The sequence below is a fragment of the Sciurus vulgaris genome (genome assembly GCF_902686455.1).
Source record: "Sciurus vulgaris genome assembly, chromosome: 6".
NCBI lineage: Eukaryota > Metazoa > Chordata > Mammalia > Rodentia > Sciuridae > Sciurus > Sciurus vulgaris.
Genome location: NC_136466.1, coordinates 22,727,939 through 22,737,322, shown reverse-complemented (window position 1 = coordinate 22,737,322; position 9,384 = coordinate 22,727,939). Strand labels below are relative to the sequence as shown.

The following is a 9,384-nucleotide window of genomic DNA, read 5'->3' as shown; positions in this document are numbered from 1 at the left end:
AAATGAAATTTTAGTACATGCTACTTTCAATAAACCTAATCATACATAGGTTTTTCAATGCATTGAACATCAGAGTTCTGAAATGTTGTATCACCCAAGATAAAAATATAAGTTTGAGATTTTAATATTGCTTTTGTGAATTGAATATCACATATTTCATTATCATACCTATGAAAAGACATTGGAAGTAGACCAAATTTTATCTCCTTTATCCCATTTGTTTACGATAAAAATGAATTTTAAAAAATGGTACATTTCTGGTTCTCCTCGGCGGTGGCCCTCGTCCCGGCCGCGGCGGGGCTGGAGGTCGTCCTGGGCTGAAGTACTCTGCCAGTAAAGTTTAAAACTTTAAATGGGAATAAAGGGTTGTATTTACGAGGAAATGAGAATGAATAAATCATCCCTGGTTTTCCAAAGAGAGACCATATTAAACTTACATATGTGAAGACTGCATCCCTGCCTCAGTACCAGCAGTTTCTCTGTTCTGTGATCAATGTGATTCACAGGAGCTTCTTAGTGACAAACGAAATGAGCCCAGGACATGGAAAATATGATTTCTATATTGGTTTGGGATTGGCTATGACCTCCAGCATTTTCATAGGAGGGAGTTTCATTTTGAAAAAAAAAAGGCCTTCTGCGACTTGCCAGAAAAGGCTCCATGAGAGCAGGTCAAGGTGGCCATGCATATCTTAAAGGATGGTTGTTGTGGGCTGGACTACTGTCAAGGTCTTGCTGTGCTGCCAAGTCTGGCTTTGAACTCCCGATCCTTCTCCCTCAGCCTTAGTAGCCGGGATTACAGGCATGAGCCACAGGACCAGCCTCTTACCTTTAACTCTTTGAAACATGTATTTTGTGTGTCTTTCCTCACCAAATTTGAAGTGTTAGTGGTGGGGGCAGGCGAGGTGGCCAACTTTGCTGCATATGCCTTTGCACCAGCCACACTAGTGACGCCACTGGGAGCTCTCAGCGTCCTCGTAAGTGTCATTCTGTCTTCATACTTTCTAAATGAAAGACTTAATCTTCATGGGAAAATTGGATGTTTGCTAAGCATTCTAGGGTCTACAGTTATGGTCATCCATGCTCCAAAGGAAGAGGAGATTGAGACCTTAAATGAAATGTCACACAAGTTAGGTGATCCAGGTTTTGTGGTATTTGCAACACTTGTGGTCATTGTGTCCTTGATATTAATCTTTGTGGTGGGACCTCGCCATGGACAGACAAATATTCTTGTATACATAACAATCTGCTCTGTGATTGGAGCATTTTCAGTCTCCTGTGTGAAGGGCTTGGGCATCACCATCAAAGAACTATTAGCTGGAAAGCCTGTGCTGCAGCATCCCCTGGCCTGGATTCTGCTGCTGAGCCTCATAGTCTGTGTGAGCACACAGATCAATTACCTAAACCGAGCCCTGGACATATTCAACACTTCCATCGTGACACCAATATATTATGTTTTCTTTACAACCTCAGTTTTAACTTGTTCAGCTATTCTTTTTAAGGAGTGGCAAGATATGCCTGCTGATGATATCATTGGGACTCTGAGTGGCTTCTTCACAATGGTTGTGGGGATATTCTTGTTGCATGCCTTTAAAGACGTCAGCTTTAGCAAGTCTGCCTGTGTCTTTTCGAAAAGATGATAAAGCAATGAATGGCAATCTCTCTACTATGTATGAAGTTCTTAATAATAACGAAGAAAGCTTATCCTGTGGAATTGAACAACACACTGGTGAGAATATCTCCCAGAGAAATGGAAATCTGATGACTTTTTAAAAAGAAAGATGCGATTTAAAGGTTAATTCATAATTATGTTATAAAGTGATTTTGAATATCAGAATCTGTCTGAAAAAGCATTGTCCTCAAATAATGTTCTCTAAAGACAATCTTTTTTAAGTTTTCACTAATTTGAACCAAGAAGTTACTTTTCTTATATTTAAACAATGGTAGCTCACTAAAATGGCCTCAGTATGTGGCCAATTTCTATTAACATTGTATTATTGTAGAGGTATTTTACATTTTGATTCTTTCTTCAAAATCTAAATGCACTAATGACAAGTTTTAAGTCTATAAAAATGCTTTATTTTTTCATTGGTGATGAAGGTCTGAAATGTACATTTGTCATTCCCACTCCCGTCAATCCCTGATCATATAAGGCTTTTTGATTGTAAACAAGAACAAAACTATCCCAATACATTATCCTCTGATTTACCTTACCTATAAAAAAAAAAAATGGTACATTTCTGAACTCCTCAATTTCTTCAGCTCTCCAATTGGGATGGTGTCTGTTTTCTACTGGCAAGATTTTTGTGTAAGTTGTTCAGAACCATACCTCAATATTGATAGTTATTTCTCCTTTTCTTTAAGGCTTTGTATATTATTTGAATTTTTCACAATAAACATGTATTTCATGATTTTTATATAGTGTATTTTTTGAAAACTAACCTTCCCTAACTTTGTAGAGACTTCCTTCCATAGATAGAAAAAAAAAAAAAAATACTAACTTAAACCCCCCTTTTCCTCTCTACCCACTTTACCCACTTACCAGTTAAGGCTGACATTATTAAATAGGTGGTATAAAGTCTGACTCGGCTGAGTTGAATATTCCTAGGAAGTTGGAGAAGTTAAGGCTTCAGACCACATTTTCCCAGTACACTTCATGACTCCCACTGAAAGCAAGTCCTCAGGCACTGCTGGAAGATTCCCTGCCCACACCCCAGGTCACTTTTCATTTCCCTGGGCTTTTTTCCTTCTCCTTTCTCCCTCTGTTCCACCGTTTAGAACTTCTACAGCTCACTGCCTTTATGGAGCTTAGAGTGGTGGAAAAAATAAACTGTCAAATTAATTTTTGTGATGAATAAATGAAACAGAGATGCACATTTCTTTAAGTGGGTGGAAAAAATTGATCGGAGAAGGTATCTCTGAGAAAGTGACTGGGATGGTTAATTTTATGTATCAACTTAACTGGGTGACAAGGTACCCACAGAGCTGGTTAAACATCATCTCCAGGTGTATCTGTGAGGGTGTTTCCAGATGAGTCTGGCACTGAATTCGTGGGCCCAGGAAAGCAGATGACTGTACTGTGGAGAGCAGTTGTGCTCTGCTCTGAGTCGCTCTGTGATTTAGTTACAGTCACAGGCTGTAACTAAATCTGTGTTAGTCCATTACACAGCAGTTTGCCACAAGCTACTCCATTCTGAGTTTAAGGGCTGAGGTGGAATGGCTCTACAGTTTGTTTGTACAAGTAAGCAACCACCATCTGTCTGGCCCAACCACAAGGCATAAACAGATAAATAAATCAATTGCGCTAACAAGAATGACCACCAGTGAACGTATCAAATTAATCAGAAGCACATGGATGCCTGAGATTTTCAAACTCATAACCAAAAAACCAGGACCACAAGCTTATAGGCCACACCAGACCACCAAATGATGCAGCCCCCGGACTGGAGACCCATAAAAAGACAGGCACCCCAAGACCAGACACAGTGGCACTCTGACCATGTCACCTGGTCACTCATCATGATCCTTACCCAGGAAAATTGCCACAGAGATGAAACTTTGAGTCTCTGTCCTCAGTCTTTAGCAGAAGGTAGTTTCTCCTATCCACAACAACCACGCAAGTCCCACCCCAAGCTGACACTATGAAACTGCTGACCATCCAGACTTTGGCTCTGAAAAGTTCTACAACTGATTTCAAATCCTATCTGACCACCTACAGCGGCTATTTGCATTCACATCTGCTCCCTGCCTTTGCTTACAGTTGAGCCTTCTGAACCCCTATGAGGACCTTAACACTTTGCCTTTCTGATATATATACCTATCAGACTTGATGTGTGTGACTTGAGCTCTAGATATCAGAAATTAAGATTAGAATAAAAGCACCTGTGATTACCCAGTTTATGACTATCAGGTGACCCATAATTATTCGGCAAACTACCATTGACGAAAGCAGTAGAATTTATTGTTACTCAATAAATTCTAATATCAAGGAAAGACACAAATGCATTTGGTCTATGTTAATGACATAACTCGCTCCCCAGCGTGGGTGGGCCTCAGACAATCTGTGAAGGACTGAACAGAAAAAGGGCAGGTTGAATTAATTTGGCCTGACTGCACGTACTGGGACATCAATCTTCGGCCCTCCTTGTTCTCAAGCCGTCAGACGCAGGCTGCAATCTCTACTATCAGCCTTCCAACTCTCAGGCCTGCAAACCACCCCACTGGTTTGCCTTGGTCTCCAGTTTGCAAGACAGCCTATTGAGTGATTCTTAGCCTCTCCAGGCTCCTGGATAGGTGGATACACAGGTAGGTAAATAGATTAAAAACAAGCATCAGGATCTAGAGATAGGTAGTTTTCTACTGGTTCTGTTTCTCTGGAAACCCAAACTAAACATAACATTTACTGTGAGAAAGGGAAGTGTTGGCCATGAAGTGAACTAAACTCAAGGTCTCTGAATGGAGAAGATACAGTATAAAATTCAAAGACACTAAGGTGGGAAGAAACTTGGAATCTCCTAGAAATAGAAAGGTCGATGTGAAGAGAATAGTGAGTGGGTGAGAAGTGGGGTGTGTCTGAATGGAAGGACTACCAGACGAGAGCCAGAGGAAGGGGGGGGTCGATGCTGAGGACTGGAGTTTCACTGGCAGCTCACCTGGAAAGGCTATTCAGCTCCCTGTGAGCTGTCAGATGAGGGCCTCTCCCCCAGCTGGCTGTCATCAGTTCCTTGCTGTGTCGTTTCCTCCTGTGGTGGCTTACTTCATCAAAACCATGGAAGGGAGAGTCAACAGAGAAGCTTCTAGCAAGGCAGATGGTGCATTCTCACGTGCTGTGTTCTGTTGGTTGGAAACCAATCATTAGACCCATACTCTCGAGAAGGGAGGTTATGAATGCCAGGAGAGTGGATCACGGGGGGCCACTGAAAGTCTTCCCACTCCAAGTCCAAAAGAAGTGGGTCCATCTTTAATCTACCACAGGGTTAGGTACAGACTAAAAGAGAAATGACAAGTGTTTGCATATTAGACAATATTTACTGAGTGGCCGACACTGTGCCACATAGGCATTAGATAGAGTGGGTTCAAGACAAATGGGGATAAAGAAAACCCAGTGTCTGCCCCCAAAGCAATTGCAGGCCAACAGGAAAGAAAGACCTTTAGAGAAATCAGTTTGATAAATGCAAGAATAAAGACACATACGATACACAGAAAGGTATGCGAGAACAATGTAGAGAAGACTTAGAAAAAGTTGAAGCTTGAGCAAGATATGGAGAGGTGAATGGAAAAGGAGTTAAGAAAGGTTATGTTCGTCAGTGGAACCAGCAAGTGAAATGGAGCAAGAGTGAGAGACAACACCAGGCATTTAGAGGATGATGTGCCATCCGCTTGTTTGGAAGATAAGGTGGAGGAAACAGGGAGGACCGGGGTGGACAGTGATCTGCAAGGAGGTATAACAGGGCCACATTAAGATGCCTTGCTTCTTTAGGTAATAGGGGGACAGGAGTGTAAGCAAGAGAGAAATATGGCATATTCTGTACTTTTAGTGAGTCTTTGCAGTGGCCGTGTGGATAATGAACAGGAGGGAAGCAAGGGAGGAAGGCCACTGCAGCAATCTACCCTTTAACCAAGGCCTGGACTGAGAGCAGGTATGTGGGAAGGGAAGGCTGTGGATAGGTTAAAGCTATCAGGGAGCATGATCAACAGGCTGTACACATTACTTATAGGGGATGAAGACAGAGATTTGCATGAGAATGAAGCAAAAGATAAGAATCCTAGACGCATCTGGTTTTTGGATCAGTAACTATCTGGACAGGTAGGGCTGGCTCCAAGATTCTAAATTCAAATCAAGAAGCACAAAGCTCCAGCTCCCTGTGAAACATGCAGGTGAAATTTCCCAACCAGCACTTCAGGACTGTACTTGAAGCTCAAGAGAGAGACTTAACTGCAAAAGAGGTTTGGGGATCTCCAGAAAATGGGGATAAAATATCAAGAAAGAACGGGAAGAAGACTGAATCCTAAGTCACCTGGACACTTAAGGAGATTCAGCTGCAGACTCTAAAAACAAATGCAGAAGCAGAAAGACAACCAAGAAAAGTAGGGCCATTTCTTAAAATAAAGGGGAAGAGCGAGCTGTAAGAAAGCTCTCTTTGTTGGTGGGGTCAAGTGCTAAAAGAGGTCAAGTATAACAAGGATTGAGAAATAGCCACTGCACTTACACTGAACCTTTGCCTAATGACATTATAGGATCTTGGCCTCTTATTAGCTACAGAAGTTCCCCCTTATCCACAGGTTCACCTTCCATGGTTTCAGTTCCGTGAGGTCAACCACAGTCTGGGAATATTAAATGAAATTCTCTAGGAATAAATAATTCATAAGTTTTGACTTGCATGCTTTTCTGGGTAGCATGAGGAAATCTCTCACTGTCCAGTGTATTCAGCCTGGAATGTGAATCATCATTTTGTCTAGCATACCCATACTGTATACTCAGTCACTTTGTAGCTATCTGGGCTATTGAATTGACTGTTTGAGCATTGCAGAGCCTATATAAAAATTCAGTACTATCTTTCATTTTAAGCATCCATTAGAGTTTTTATAACATATCCTTTGTGCCTGGCATATGGCCCAGGTTTGTAATCTCAGTGATTCAGGAATCAGGAGCATTACAAGTTCAAATGCAGCCTCAGCAACTTTGTGACACCCTTAGCAATTTATTGAGATTCTACCTTAAAATCAAAAATAAACATCACTTGGGATGTAGTTCAGTGGTAAAGTGGCCCTGGGTTCAATCCCCAATACAAAAAAAAAAAAAAAAAAGTTTGAATCGAGTGTTTAAATAATATGAATCTATAAAAGGGAACATCCTGAACTTGATTTTTTAAATCTAAAAACAAACAAACAAAAACCCTACACCTAATACCATGCTTAATGATGTGAAACTCAGTGCTTTTTTTCACTAAGGAACAAGAAATAAATATCTTCTCTCACCACTCTTTTTCAACATCATACTGAAAGTCCTAGCTAATACAATAAGGCAAGAGAAACAAATAAAAGGTATACAGAGTAGAAAATTAAAAATAAAATGGTCTTTGTTCACATGTAACATGATTGCAGAAATTCCAAAGAAGGGCTGGAAAGGTATAGCTCAGCAGTAGGGTGCTTGCCTGGTGTGCACAAAGCCCTGAGTTTGATCCCCAGCACTGGGACAAAAAAGAAAAGGAAAAAAGAAAAAGAAAAATCCCAAAGAACTGAAGAAAAGCAAACAAAAAACTCTCCTATTAAAATTAATAAATAAATAGAGCAAATTTGTCAGATACAAGATTAGTACCTAAATTCTGTTACCTTTCCATGTATGAACAATGAAACATTGAAATTAGATATTAAAAACAATACTATGTCCATTAGTACCAAAAGAATGAAACATTCTGATACAAATCTAACAAAAAATGTAAATGATCTACATGAGGAAAATATTAAAATGATGTAAAAATGAAAGAACTAAATAAATTAAAAGATATTTCATGTTCATGGATAGGAAGACTCAACATTATTAAGATGTCAGTTCTTCCCAAATTAATCTATAGATTCAATGCAATTCTAGTCAAAACTCCAGTAATTTATTTTGTGAGAATTGGCAAACTGATTCTAAAATGTATATGGAGAAGCAAAAGATTTAGAGTAGCAAAAATAATATTAAGAGAAAACAGCAAAGAGTTCTGACACTACCAAACTTAAAGACTTGCCATAAAGCTCCAGTAACCAAGATAGCACGTTACTGGTACAATCATAGACCAAAGGATACCCCATGGCACAAGCGCAAGCATAGAAATAGCATAAAAGGGCCGGGGATGTGGTTCAGTGGTTGAATGCCCCTAGGTTCAATTCGTGGTACTAAAAACAGAAAGAGAGAGAGAGAGAGAGAGAGAGAACGAGAGAACAAGAAACTAAAAAGAGAGAGAGAACAAGAAACTTAAAAAAAAAAGAAAATAGAAGGCAAGTTAAAAGACTGGGAAAAAATATCTTCAATAAACATACCTGATAAAATATACAAAGAACTACTAAAACTCAATAATAAATTAATGGTTGATTTAAAGGACAGTCCTCAGAAAATTTGGAATGGAACCACCATTTGACCCAGTTATCCCACTCCCCAGTTTATACCCAAAGGACTTAAAATCAGCATACTACAGCGATACAGTCACATCACTGTTTATAGCAGCTCAATTCACAATAACTAGACTGTGGAACCAACTAGATGCCCTTCAACAGATAAATGGATAAATAAAATGTGGTATACAGTGGAATATTACTCAGCTTTAAAGAAGAATGAAATTCCGGCATTTGCTGGTAAATGGATGGAGTTAGAGAATATCATGCTAAGCGAAATAAGCCAAACTAAAAAATCCAAAGGCCAAATGTTTTCTCTGCTATGCAGAAGCTAATTCACAATAAGGGGGGTGATGTGCTAAGAATGCAGTTACTTTATATTAGGTAGAGAGGAGTGAAGGGAGGAGAAGAGGTATGGGGGAAGGAAGAATAGTAGAGCGAAACAGACATTATTACCCCACGTACATATATGACTGCATGACCAATGTGATCCTGAAATATGTATAATCAGAGAGACGGAAGATTGTACTCTATGTGTGATCTATCAAGATGTATAAATGCATTCTGCTGTCATGTACAACTAATTAGAATGAGTAAAATTTAAAAAAAATAATAATAAGCGACCAAAACATCTGAATAAACTCCTCTCCTAGAAGGTATACAGATGGCAAAAAAGCAAAGGAAAACAAGTTGAGCATCATCATGTTCTGGGGAAATCAGCAATAGTTACCATTGCATACCTATCAGAGTAGCTAAAATCCAACAGTAACCGCTGATTAGGCTGTGGAGCCACAGGAAATGAAAAATGATTCAGGCACTTGGAAGAGAGTTTGGCAGTTTTATATGAAACCAAACATTTCCTTTTGCGTCGACAGCAATCACACTCCTTGATACTTACCCGGTCAATTTAAAACTTGCATCTCACAAAAGCCTGTACATGAATATTTACAGTAGCTTAATTCATAATTGCCAAACCTTGGAAGCCGCCAAGATGTTCCTCCATAGGAGAATGAATAAGCAATGTTCCACTCGGAGGACAATGGAAAATTATTCAGCAATAAAAATATGAGCAGTGAAGTGACAAACAGAAACTGAGGAAACTTAAATGCATATTGTTAAGTGAAAGAAACAGATTTCCAAAGTCTACATAGTAGACGATGCCAACTAACTGACTTCCTGGAGAAGGTAAGACTGTAGTGGCAGATCAGTGGTGCCTAGGATTTGGGGAGAGGCAGAGATCACTCAGTTGGAGCACAGGGGGTTTTCAGGGAAGTGAAACTACTCTGTATG

At 39.8% G+C, this 9,384-nt stretch overlaps 1 pseudogene across 1 annotated transcript; it reads left to right on the top strand.

Annotated features, from left to right (window-relative positions):
* The first annotated feature begins 304 nt into the window (after positions 1–304).
* LOC306664173 (magnesium transporter NIPA2-like) lies at positions 305–2,090 on the top strand (annotated as a pseudogene). Its single transcript has one exon. The product of its transcript is annotated as a magnesium transporter NIPA2-like (transcript).
* The last annotated feature ends 7,294 nt before the right edge of the window (positions 2,091–9,384 follow it).